The sequence below is a fragment of the Sus scrofa genome, chromosome 8 (assembly GCF_000003025.6).
Source record: "Sus scrofa isolate TJ Tabasco breed Duroc chromosome 8, Sscrofa11.1, whole genome shotgun sequence".
Classification (NCBI taxonomy): Eukaryota; Metazoa; Chordata; class Mammalia; order Artiodactyla; family Suidae; genus Sus; species Sus scrofa.
In genome coordinates this window covers 111,327,180-111,340,231 of record NC_010450.4, presented here as the reverse complement: position 1 = coordinate 111,340,231, position 13,052 = coordinate 111,327,180, and the positions used below count along the sequence as shown (strand labels likewise).

The following is a 13,052-nucleotide window of genomic DNA, read 5'->3' as shown; positions in this document are numbered from 1 at the left end:
AGACATTTGTTCTTTACCCATACCTGACAGTCCATCCAAAACGTGGCAAAATCAATCCGTTACATCTGAGCAGCATCTTGTTCACTTTTCCAACAAGGTAGCCTTCAGAGCAAAAGTGAGAACTTGATCAGCACCGCAGTGAAGGAGAGACCTGAGAGGCCAGTTATAAAACAAAATTACCTCGAAATATTGTATTTTATCCAAAATCTTCAAGTGAATTTGGAATTCGATTCCATGTGACACCTGTGGTTGATTTCATGTAAAAGTCATACTTTGGATTCAATACCAGTTAAAGTCTGACCTTAATTTTTTTTTCTTTTGCTGAAAGTGTGACTCTAAGATGAATCACATTTATTCTGATATTATAATACGTAATATACGTATCGATTGATTGTTTATCATCTGATTCCTGCCCCTACATCTAAGCACTGGAGGGCAGGAAGGACCCACTGAGGCTGGAGCACTGACTGGCATTTAGTCAGTGTTACACAAATATTTGCTGAAAGAATAACTTAACCTCATATGGCCTCTGGTACAGGAATTTTCAGAAATCTTACCCTTCCTTGTGAGATGCAGGGAGTTAGAGCATCTTTGTGATCAAGATTCACCCCTTAATCTTGAAATGACTGTATCATCTAACCAATTTGAACAAATAAGCCGGATAGCTTGACTCCACATACTTCTCACATAGCCTTAAACACATTGCACTTGATGTCTGCTTGCTTGTTTTTCTCACTTAACCCAGGGGGAAGCAAGAAAGGAGATCCTGAGGGCAGAAATAGTGCAACATTTATCTTCCTGTTCCTAGTGAATGAATGCTTTAGGGGATGAATGAATACACCACAGATGAACCCATGATTCTGCCTCAGAGGGCAGCTAAGAGAAACTTACTTTTATGTGATCCATGATATGAGCCAAGATATTTTCCTTTTTAATTTTTCTTTTTTTTTTTTTTACAGCTGCACATGCAGCATATGGAAGTTCCTGGGCCGGGTGTCAGATCAGAGCTGCAGCTACAACCTACACCACAGCCACAGCAATGCCAGATCTGAGCTGCATCTGTGACCTATGCCACAGCTTGTGGTAATGCCGGATCCTTAACCCACTGAACGAGGACAGGGACTGAACTTGCATCCCCACAGACACTACGTTGGGTTCTTAATCTGCTGAGCCACAATGGGAACTCCCTGGGTCAATATACTTTAAGGTGTTCCATAATCTATTTTTCAACCTTATTTCTCACTGTATATTACACAGACCAATATATAGAAGGAAGACAATAAACACCAGGTTCCATCCACAGTAGTATGTGTGTGGCAGCCAATAGGGCTTAGTAAGGGCTATTTTCACCATTCCTTTGTGCTAGTCTATAACTTAAGCAAAAATATTTACAACCCCTTCTCTCCAAACGCATGGGTCCACATCCCAAGCTCACTTTAGTTATTCATCTTGTGACTTCCTGACTTGTAGAGGGTCATGCTTGTCTTCTATAGCCATCTTCACTCAAATGCAGTCCAAATTTCACCCTTTTCTTCTGAGCTCTCCAGCTCTTTTATCTTTCTCATCCAAAAATAACTATAGTGAATGCTCCAGATGAGTATATCTAGTACTATATTATTTTGCATTATTTACAAATCATGGCAGAGAGGTTTATTAGTCTCCTCTCTCCAACTTGTCACATACCATAGGACTATGATCATGTATAGGCAAATAGCAAGTATTCAAATATATTTTTGACAAATCTATAATTATCTTTCATGGTTCTTTGTTTCTTTCTCTTAAATTATCACAATTCAAAAACTAATGAAAACATGGTAAAAAAAAAAGATTATCAAAACATTGCTCCCGTGAAAAATTATTTAAAATTCCTCTAGTTTGCAGATATCCATTTGGATGTTCTTGGAATGAAAGGCCAACATGGTTTAGTCAAAGATGGAAATGTTCTCATATTTATTTGATCTCTGGGATCAGTTTTGCAGTTCTGGTTGACTTTAAACTTCATGGGAGTCATTTTGCAGGAAATTGCAAATTATTCTGCATCAATTTTCTTTGTCTCTTATTCAATGCTGCCCTAACTTAAAAGGCAGCAAGACTCTTTTTATTTTTATTTATTTTTGTCCTGAGGGCTGTTGTAAATTGATTTGGGTGGGAGTGGAAGGGTTGGGAGTAAAGAGAACTGCTTCTTACCATCACACAAATTCCTCTTCACTTTTTGAATGTCTCATCTATTCTAAGAGTAAATGCTTCAAATTAAAGAAACTGATTTGATTTTCTTTTAGAGTATATCCCTTTATTTGGATTATATTTGGGCACAGTTAAGTTTTCAAACCTGCTCGTTTTAATGTAGTCAGAATATCATCATTTACGTATTCGTTCTATTGCACTAATATCTCCCAGAAGTTAAAGCAATATCCTCTTAATGTTTACTTAGTACTTGTTTCAAAAAAAGATTGAATCAATCTAGTAAGAAGAACCTCAAGTACCTGTGTTTCTTGTCTGTTATTATACATGTAGCAGATTGCCAAGGTCCTAGAAAGGCAAAAGTCCAAACTCTAAAGGGAGAATGCAATGTTCTGTTTCTACATCTTGACCAGCAATAATAGCTGAAGGGTAGGAGCATGTGAAGGTACAATTTCATTTTTCCCAAAGCTTTGTTGGAGGTATAGAAGAAACAGTCTAGACATGATACTGGATTAAGAACTAACAACAAGAGGTTAGTGGATTATTATAGCAGGAAAGAATAATCTTCTGAATACTTTGTTGGGCTTACCTTGGATGTCAAATGTCAGCTCTTTTTCTGCACATGTTCTCAAGACAATAGCATTGTTGATAGTTTTGCCTGTGCATTTGCAAGCATGCTTTGTTGGAACCAGTCTGCCTTTGGCACATGGAGGCAAGACTGTAGTTGAAACAGCAGAAAGGAAATGCCAGGGAAGTTTCTCCAAAACTATAATATCTGTTTACATTTTTGTGTGGGGGAGAGAAACAGCCACTTGTTAAGAGACAAAGTACTGAAAACTATGTCACAAGCTGTAACTGTCACAAAAACTTGAAATGTATATTGTTTTGGGGAACTTGGCACAAGGTGCTTGCTCAGGAATAGCCCTTTGGGTTAGTCATCTATTGAGTCGGCTTCTGAGGAGGCTTTTTGTCAGATTGGGTGATAATATGAAGAGAAAGATAGAAAGAGGCTGGAGGATGTGTTCTCTAGGGTTGTGTTTCACAGACACTTCAGATATGTTGCCCCAGATCTTTAAAGGGATGAGTTATTCCCAAGTACACTCTCGACCTTTGTAACAAATGTTTTTGCGCTCTCCATTTGCCATTTCTACAGTGTAGGCTCAGAGAAGACAGAGGGTATGGATTTCCTTTGAAAATCTTGGTAAGCCAAGGGTGGTGTTGGGAGCACAATGAGCCTTGGGGATTTCGAATGTGTGATATCAGCACTGGACATGTGGATTTGCAAACCCTTATCACGTGTCTTTCAGAAACGAACAGCAGTACTGGTGATAACAATCCCCCACGATGGGACTGGGTCTCATAACCCGTATTCCTTATTTTCTGCTCTGGATGAAACAATTTTTAAAAAGTTAAGTAGGTTCTAGCCACGGGTAGTCCTTAAATAAGTACACGATCTTTGAAAACAAAGAGTCAAGGGTAATTATCTTGGTAGGTCGATTGTCCCCGCTTTGCAAATGACCTCCAAAGACAAGGAGATTTAGTGTGTGTGTGTGTGTACTTTATTTGACCTGTGCTCCTCTCTGATCGTGATCATTTTACCTACCTATCTGCTTGTGGAATTTCACTGTGTAAAGGTTATTCCTTTTTTTTCTGTCCAAATGATGTATAGGCATGTTGTACTTTATTAAAAAGCTACCGCTTTTCATTGCAAAGCTATGTGCATTCCTACGGTAGTTGAAATGATTGGGATATCCTTATTTATTTATAGCCATATAGGTAATACCATAAATAGAAGACATGCTGATTATAGTTTTTCTCTTTCATATTTCAGTAGGTCATAAGTTCCTCAAAAACTTTTTTTCCAGGGCAAAAAAAAAAAAAAATCATACTAGATAGTTTCTTTGTCCTGCTTTGACAGAGTTGAGCTATATAACTTAAGTAATTTGACATTACTCAAATATAAAACAAATGCAATTATTCTCCTTCTAAGAAAATGGTTTTGAACTTTAACTCAAAGCCAATAGAAGCTAAAAACTTCAATCTCTCCATGATTATAGTTCTCGCCAGGGAAGGAGAACAGAGCCAAGTCTAAAGAATAACCATTAAATATTCTTTTCACATTTTAAAGATTTTAAAATGCTGAAAATTATAGTTTTGTGTGTCAGCGCTACGGTTAGACCATCTTACTGACTTCATAAGTCTTTTTATGTTTTTAAAGACATAAAGAGACTGGAATAAGACATGTCCAATTAAATGCACCTTACATACAGAAAATACCTAACACAATTCCTGATTTAAAAATTTGTGGAGCCACTGAAGTCAGAGAGTGATGCTACTATACATTGCATATATGTTCCAGGCTGATAATGCTGTCTTCAGTACTTAGGATGAATTGGGAAGAAAGAACAGTCATCAGTAAATCCAATCAGCTGCTTTTGAATGGCTGGAGTGAATTAGCCAGCAGCCATCAGGTTGGACAGGAAGAAACTGATGAAAAATCCCTCATAATCCAAATGGATAGAAATTAGAAACCGAACTGAGGAAGCAGAAGGGAAAAGGAGAATTGAAGACTTGATGTTTAAAACCTGAACAACTCTGGGCATTATAATGGCACTGATCTCTACGGAATGCAGATGGAGAATGGGTATTGAAGGAAAATGTATTCCATTCGAACAAGAATAGTCTGAGGTGCGTGCCACTGCGGTTATAGCTAGGCAAATGGAAATCTAGGTCTAGCCTGGGCTTAAAAACCAAGTGAAATATGAAACACAAGGGTAGAGGCCATAGGTAAAGGCAGAAAGAAGGAGACTGCAGGGCAAGAAGATACTCTGAATGAAACTATCCACCACCTCACACCCTGCCCCCACTCCTTCCTCTACACCTCTAGATTCCAAAAGAAATTAGACATTAAGCAGACAAAAAAGTGCTTGGTTGGAAGAGGCGCTCTAAATCAGCACAACCTTTAGAAAGAGTGTTCCACCTGCTTCTTCCTCTGTCTCAACCTTGCTTGGTTTACCTAACATCTCTCCCCAACTGTCACAATGTACACGTACATGTTTATTATCTGACTCCACCCCATTAGAATGTATGATTCTCAGAGTTCAAGATTTACCTGCTTCGATCATGATGGTACTTCAGCTCTCAAAAGCATGATTTTTTAAGAGCTGAATGAAGGTTTTACATGATAAAAACTCTGAAGAACTTTAGTTAGAGGTAGGATAGGCACGGAGACATTGAGAAGGGCATGGAGGATTGTCTGGTAATTCTCATTACTGTAGAAGAGCAGCATTCATCAACATTCATAGATGACATATTGTCAACGGTTAATTTATCTTCTAACTCACAGTGATGAGGTCAGGCTAGGGAACAAGCAGAGGTAAGGGACATGAAGTTGGCCCTGGTGACATCTCCATCTGCAGCACACACCTGCAAACTGGCACATTAGTGGGGTCTCCACCTGAAGGAGAAGCCAGAGGAATAGAAAACTTCTGTATGGTCTCCCTCCCTATCAAAGTGGATTGCTGCTCCTTGCAGAAATCCATCAAGTTTCCTCTCAAGGGGGCAGCAAACAATATCAGAAACTCTGTATCAGAGGCTTCCTCTTCCAGGGGACCAGAATGAGACAAGCAGAAAATTATCACGAGAGAAAAAGTATTTGACTTATGAGAAGATACAGGAGTCAGCAATTGTATAGCAAAATATTCAAGGGATCAGCACATTTGTGAAAAGAAAGCTGGTAACCGATGAAAGAATAACATGCAACTGCTAAAAGCTGTACAGTGATAAAAACACACATTTGTAGAATGAAAAACCACACTGGAGGCTGTAGTGAGAACATTGAACACTTGGAAAATTGAATGAATGAAATAGAAAGTAAACCAATAAGTTCTCCCATATAGAGAAAAAAAAATTGATGAGTGAGATAAAAGAGAAGAAAAGGGATTCAGGAAGTATAGTACATATAAAATAAGAATCTCAAAAAGATAATAAAATAATTTTTTAAAGAGCAAAAAAATACCTATAAAGAATATTCCAACAATGAAAAAAAGAAAAATGAAAAAGAAGTAGAGATACACCATAACCACCATTTAAATGAATAATAAATTTTCCTAATATAATGTCAAGCTTGTCTGCAGATTTGAAGTGCAGAAACGTTATTTTCACTCTTCATGTGCAAAGAAAATAGAAATATTTTTGACATTGCAAACCACTAATACTCTTTGGAAAAACTACTCCAAGGCAAATTACAGTTGCCTGAGATATAAATTAAAATTTAAAACTCAATTGTGGTGATTAGTGTTAAAAGACTGTACAAGCAGCAATAAGTCACCAAAACAATTTTCAAAAAAAAAAAAAAAATAAGGCTGGGAGTTCCCATTGTGGCTCAGCGGAAATGAATCTGTCTAGCATCCATGAGGATGCAGTTTGATCCCTGACCTTGATCAGTGGGTTAAGGATAAGGAGTTGCCATGAAGCTGTGCCATGAAGTCTGTGACCTCACAGATACGGCTCTGGTCTGGCGTTGCTGTGGCTGTTGCGTAAGCCCCTAGCCTGGAAGCCTGGAAACCTCCATATGTGTGGCCCTAAAAAGACCAAAAAAAAAAAAAAAAAAAAAAAGAGAGAGAGAGAGAGAGAAATATAAGGTCAAAATTATAATGTTATTATGATAAGCAGGTGATAAATTCTAAATTACATGGATGATATTGGGACATGGAACTAGGAGTAGGGAAGAGTGAGGAAAGGTAAAGTATGGTAAATCTTTGACCCTTGCAGAGTTTAACAGATACTATTTTCTTCTTAACATTTATGTTAAAGAAAAAAATCTATAGGAAACTAAGAGTAGAAGAAAAATAAGCTTTTAACTTACAAATCATTAGAGCAAAGGGAACACATATCAGAAAAATGAAGGAAAATTTTTTTTTAATGAGGCAGAAAAGAAGAATGGACATAAAATCACAGAGACTGGTTAATGTATAAAATCTAGCATTTGAGATCTGTGATGGCAATGATAATTTGAACCCAGTGGAGTGGATTTAGTCAACCACTGACTCAGGGCAAGCCCTCAGAGACCTAGAACCTGATGAATGGGAAGCCAGAAGACCTTGGAAAAAATACTGCAATGCCACACCCAGGATAGATAGCAGTAATTCCCTCCACTGGTCACAAAGAGGGCTATAGCCATTTACCAAAATCACTGTCCTATAGGGAAATGTATCCTTATGGAAGAGTACTCAACAAAATAGGATCAAAAATTAAGGAAGAGGAAACGTGGGATGTAAGAAGTAGAGGTTAATGTAGAAAGATAATGAAAGAAAGTCCCAGATCACTTTGTCAGAGCTTTAAAGAGCAAACAGTCTTGATAAAAGCAGAAGAAAAACCTCCAGGAACTAAATGAAAGAATGTGAGCACTTGGGGAAAAAATATGGCTGAGAGGAGACTGATAGTTCTGATAGGACATCTGGCAAGATAGATAGATGAAATATAAAATATATAATAACATGTACATATTATAATAAAAATAGATATATAAAAGTTTTATCAGAAAAGATGCATAATGAAGTAGTATTACTTAAGAATAAACGTATACAAACTAGAAAAATAACCATGATCCATATTATATTCAAATGTCATATTAAAATCTTCTCATAGCCATAATTTAATAAATAGAAATTTAACTAAAGGTTGATATATAGATGTATTTGGGAAAAAAAATTTAATTTTATTTTGGAATAATGTATCTGAATTCTCTCTGATCATAAGACAATCATGTATACTTATCAAGAATTTACTTCAGGAGTTCTCTTGTGGTGCAGAGGGTTAAGGCAGTGGTAGGTTTGGGTTGCTGCTGTGGTGCAGGTTCAGTCCCTAGCCCAGGAACTTCCACATGCCACAGGCAGGAAAAAAAAAAAAAAAAGAATTTCCTTCAGATTTATGAAATCAGAATATATGTTAGCTAATTGGTACACTTAATAACTTTTTTTTAATGTACTCTACAATTTCATTTTAGAATCAAAAGGTGGAATTTAATAAAATTTAAGTATCAAAAATGATTTATATTTAAAATTTAGAAAAAAATATTGCTAAATAAATGTTTTGCCACAGGAGACAGCAAAACCATAATAACACTACATAAAAAAAAGTACATTTTGCATCAATTAACTAAATGAGGAAGCTCAATACAAAAATAAATACACAAAATATTAGAAAGAGAATGAGGGACAATCTTTTTAATCTTTTAGTATAGAAGATTCCTAAGCAAAGCACAAAATCATGAAGCCACAAAGAAAAAAATCAAAAGTCTTGCTCACATAAAAATAAATATCCATGTACAGTGACAAACTTACCAAACAGAATTAGATGATAAATTCTACAGCAAGTTTAGCTTTTAATTTTATTTAGGATTGGTAACTATAAGATATAAAATCACTTCTAACATTAATATGAAAAATACAAAAAAACCCTCAATCCAAAGTGAGCAAAGGAAAATAAGAAAATATGAAGAAATGTAATAGTCAAATAAACATTTAAAAAATACCCAACTCCACTAGTTAACATAGACATGAAAAGAAAGCAGAAATCAGCAATTAAACTAAGAAAAATTAAAAGTGCTGATGATGTCTAGTCTGTGTAAATAAATTAGAATCACAGTATCTATCAATATTTAAAAGGTATATATCAATTCAGCAATTTTATTTATAAAAATTTACTCAACATGTATACAAGACCTATGTAAAAAGATAATCACTGCATCACTGATTTTAAAACACCATTCTAAAAGGAATAGCTAAATTTTGATATAATCATACACAGAATTACTACACTTCTGTTTAAAAAAGTTAAAAAAGAGCATCAAAAGCAAATAGGCAAACAACAAGTGTCTTGACGTGGTAAAACCTATGAGATGACTTACTACGTGAAGAAGAACTAACATGCAAAGCCATACATAGTGGATGGCTCATTTAATTATAATAAAACTACTTAAGTTCACTCACTTTCTCTTCCTCTTTTATAAACACACACATAAATATCCACATACCACACACGTTAGAGGTATAACTGCATATGCAGCTACTTTTGTGTATATACACATCTCTATAGGTATATATTTGTATAAGTATATAGATACATATACATGTATATGGGAATGTATGAATGTTGATTATACCGTAAACATGAAATCTGCAAGATTATGAACAATAGCCTTAACAGTAATTACCTCTTTGGAGAAGGGCAGTTTGGGCAAAGCGGAGGGTGAATTTAATTTTTTTCCCTTATATAACTTCATATTTTCACATTTTTACGGTGGTCTAGTAATTAGAGAAATAACTGAGATACTATTTCACTGATTAGATTAACAAATTTTCCTTTCCCCTATATAAGTGATTTTTAAAAATTAAAGCATAGTTGATTATTTACAATGTTTCTTCAATTTCTGTTGAGGAGCAAAGTGACCCAATCACACACAGTTCTCTGTGCTGTACAGTAGGATCTCATTTCCCATCCATTCTAAATGTTACAGTTTGCATCCACCAACCCCAAATTCCCCATTCATCTCACTGCCTCCCCCTGACTACAAACTTGCTCTCCATGTCTGTGATCTGTTTTTGTTCTATAGATAGGATCATCTGTGCCATATTTTAGATTCCACATATAAGTGATATCATATGGTATTTGTTTTCCTCTTTCTGACTTACATAAAACAAAAATCTCTAGCTTCATGCATGTTGCTGCAAATGGCTTTATTTGTCCTTTTTACGGCTCAGTAGTACTCCATTGTGTATATATACTACATCTTAATCCACTCATCTGTCAACGGACATTTGGGTTGTTTGCATGAAACAAGCTAAAGATTAACAAACGTAAAGAAAATTTCGATAATATAAAAAGTTGGCAAGGATTTTGGAAAATACCCTCAAGAAACCTCTGCGCAAACCCCATTCTGAGGCCAAGGCACAGGGGGTGGGAATCTTTGGGCTCGGAGAGCTCATGGAGGAGGAGACTGTGTACAGGTGTGTTTACCAAACCATGAACAATGCTGGAAAATTTGACAATGCTTTTTAAAACTCATTATATATTTTTAATAAAAATTACAATGAAACCTTTGAAAATTCAGAACATTAAGATAAATTCACTCCCCTCCAAAGCATGACTCTTATACATAGGTCCACCTATGTTGCTGCAAATGTCAATATTTCATTCTTTTTTTACGGCTGAGTAATGTCTCATTTTATATATATATATACACAATTTATATATGTATATATATATATTTATATACATATATATATATATAAATTGTCTTAATAAAACATATATATCATATCTTCTTAAAATCTGTTGATGGGCACTTGGATTATTCCATGTCCTGGCCATGGTAATCAGTACTTGTACATCTTGCACATGGTCCTCTACCCAGACTCCCTTATTTCTATCTTGTTACAGTTACTACCTGGTTCTGGAACATTATTCGTGGTCTATCAACATATCTGATGCCCGTCTACTTTTCATTTTACCATTTCCAGGTTAACTTCCCATTCTCCAACTGCAATGGCACTCAAGCCAAAAGGAACAACAAATTTCTCTATTGCTTCCTGTACATTCTTTTTCTTGTTCTATTCCTTCTCTCTAGGAGTGATTTTTATTCTTTTCCCTGACTGATTCATTCTTCCACGGTTTTTAAGCTTCAGTTCAAGAGATACCTTTATGAGTTCACCAGTTCTGGGTTATGCGTCGTTTCTACACGCCCTCAAAATCAGGGCTTAGGTAATTAACTCTTTAAGCTAATATAAATATGGAATTTTTGTGAGGGAGGGGTAGAGTAGATAGGTGGTATTAGGGGTAGCAGAGGAGGTGAGTAGGGATGCAGAGAGAACACTCGGGTCCTGACCTTCTCATTCAAGCTGCAGCAGGAAGCTCTGAGCTTTTTCTATCCCGGAAGCGAATTAATTTTCTTCATTTCCTAGTTTCTTTGATACTGGGTTTTCTCGTGCTTTTAGTGTGAAAAGTCCAAATTGAATCAAGGAGGTAACACAAGTATTTCAGTAAAATGTATCCGTTAGTACATTTGATGGGGGAAACTAGGACATGGCGGTAGCATGAGTTTGGAAATTTGTTAAGGTCTCATTTCATATCTATGCTGAACATCAACTGCATATGGTAGTTGATTCAAAGTCACTCTTGACATGTATCATCTTTACCATCTTTGTTTACACTTTCTCAAAGTTACAGATGATGGAAGGTATCATGAGTGGTTTATGATTGAGGTTTAATACTTTATGGGATACTGGCTTGGAATTTGAAATCTGAAAGCTGTCTTGACATTTTCCTGATGTCTTTATTGTCTCCTTGGTCAGCCTCAGTTGAATTCTACCTTCATTTCCCCCCTTCCTTTCTCCCTTTTCTTACTACTGGGAAAATAAGGCTAATAATTCAATAAAAGAAACACTTAGCTAACAAGAGACCCTTCAAGCAGATGTCATCTTCTAATGGAGAATTATTGCACTATATATATTATCATAGCTAGAGCAGAACCACTTTGAGGAGAAAAATGACTTGAAAGTTGTTTCTTCTCTATATATTTTTGCTTCAGAAATAGGAAATATTAAGTCTGCTAGGCTCCTACTTTGTAGTGAAAAGAAAGAATATGGAGGAGCAAAGTTAATATATATTAGAAAAAAAATTCTATTGAGGTAGTATTCCCCATGTCATTACTAAAATTAGTCCGATAAGGAATCCGCAAAAGATATTATTTGACTACAATCATGAAAATATTTTAAAAATCCAACAAATATTTAACATAAATTTTTTTCCTGGTTAAGTAATAATACATGTTCCTTATAGCGAATCTGAATATTTAAAAAGAACTACAATCAATATATCAGGCTTGAGGTTGGCACTCAAATGTGTAAATGAGCAGGATAAAGGTCAAAGGACTAAACACAGTTTAGTTAGTGACTAGTTTTAATTTTGTGGACAAAAGTATTCCAGGACCCCTAAATTTGTAGCTCCTTAGTGGCAAATACCCTTTGGCATGTAGAAGCTTCTTTTATCTAAACTCAAAGTTCAGTAACTGTGTGCTATAAATCTGTTGAAAGTTGGTCTAGCACAGGGGTGGGGCTAGTACAGAGTTTTCTTCCTTTTCCCCTCTAATAAATAATTAGCTTTGTGAAGGTGGAAAAAATGGATCAATGTCTTAAAAAACCCTGACAAAATTGGGAGCTGGGTAGAAGCCAACAGAGATGCCAAGGAAAAGCATCACCAACCTACTGCTGATCTGAAATGCTGCCTGACCCAAGAGTGGATCTTCCACCCACGCAGACTTTTGTAAATGCAATTCCCATTGGTACGTGGTTAACAGAATGTGCTCTGCCTGCAACCGGCGTGGGTTGGATGCCAATTCGTCAGCTGATTTTGTGATCCTTGGCCAAGTAAATACTTATTTTGTCAATTCCTCAATTTCCCTGTCTGCCAAATATAGAAAATGTGACATTATTAACTGATAGGGTGATTCTGTATGAATTGAATGATGAAATCCATGCCAAATTTAATGATGAAATCCATAGCCTACCACATTTTAAGTAGGCAGTAAACACACTCTAAACATTAAGTATTATTGAGCCTAAATATTTGCACATCACCAATTATTTATAGAACTAATGACCATGCGCATAACCCCTAAATAACTTGGTTGTTTAATGACTGGTAGAGCCTCAATTGATACACCCTCAAAGTTATGCCACAGAATGTGAAACAGATTATTTCCAATAACTTAAGTATTTGTTACACGGGCATTTCCAGAGTTTGGCCAGCGATTTTAAAGAGCCATAAATACTTACCCAGCTGCGTGAGCATTCCTTTTCCATCACCACCAC

General features: G+C 35.9%; 1 long non-coding RNA gene across 17 annotated transcripts in view; it reads right to left on the bottom strand.

Annotated features, from left to right (window-relative positions):
• The window catches only part of LOC102158976, a 977,225-nt gene that overhangs the window by 87,664 nt on the left and 876,509 nt on the right, over positions 1-13,052 (bottom strand). Inside the window, exon 6 of one of the 17 annotated variants that reach the window (XR_002346448.1) lies at positions 24-151. The exons of 15 other annotated variants lie outside the window; for them this stretch is intronic. This is a non-coding gene — a long non-coding RNA (uncharacterized LOC102158976). The remainder of the gene's footprint in view (positions 1-23; positions 152-13,052) is intronic. One more of the 17 variants, XR_002346451.1, reaches the window with a different exon arrangement.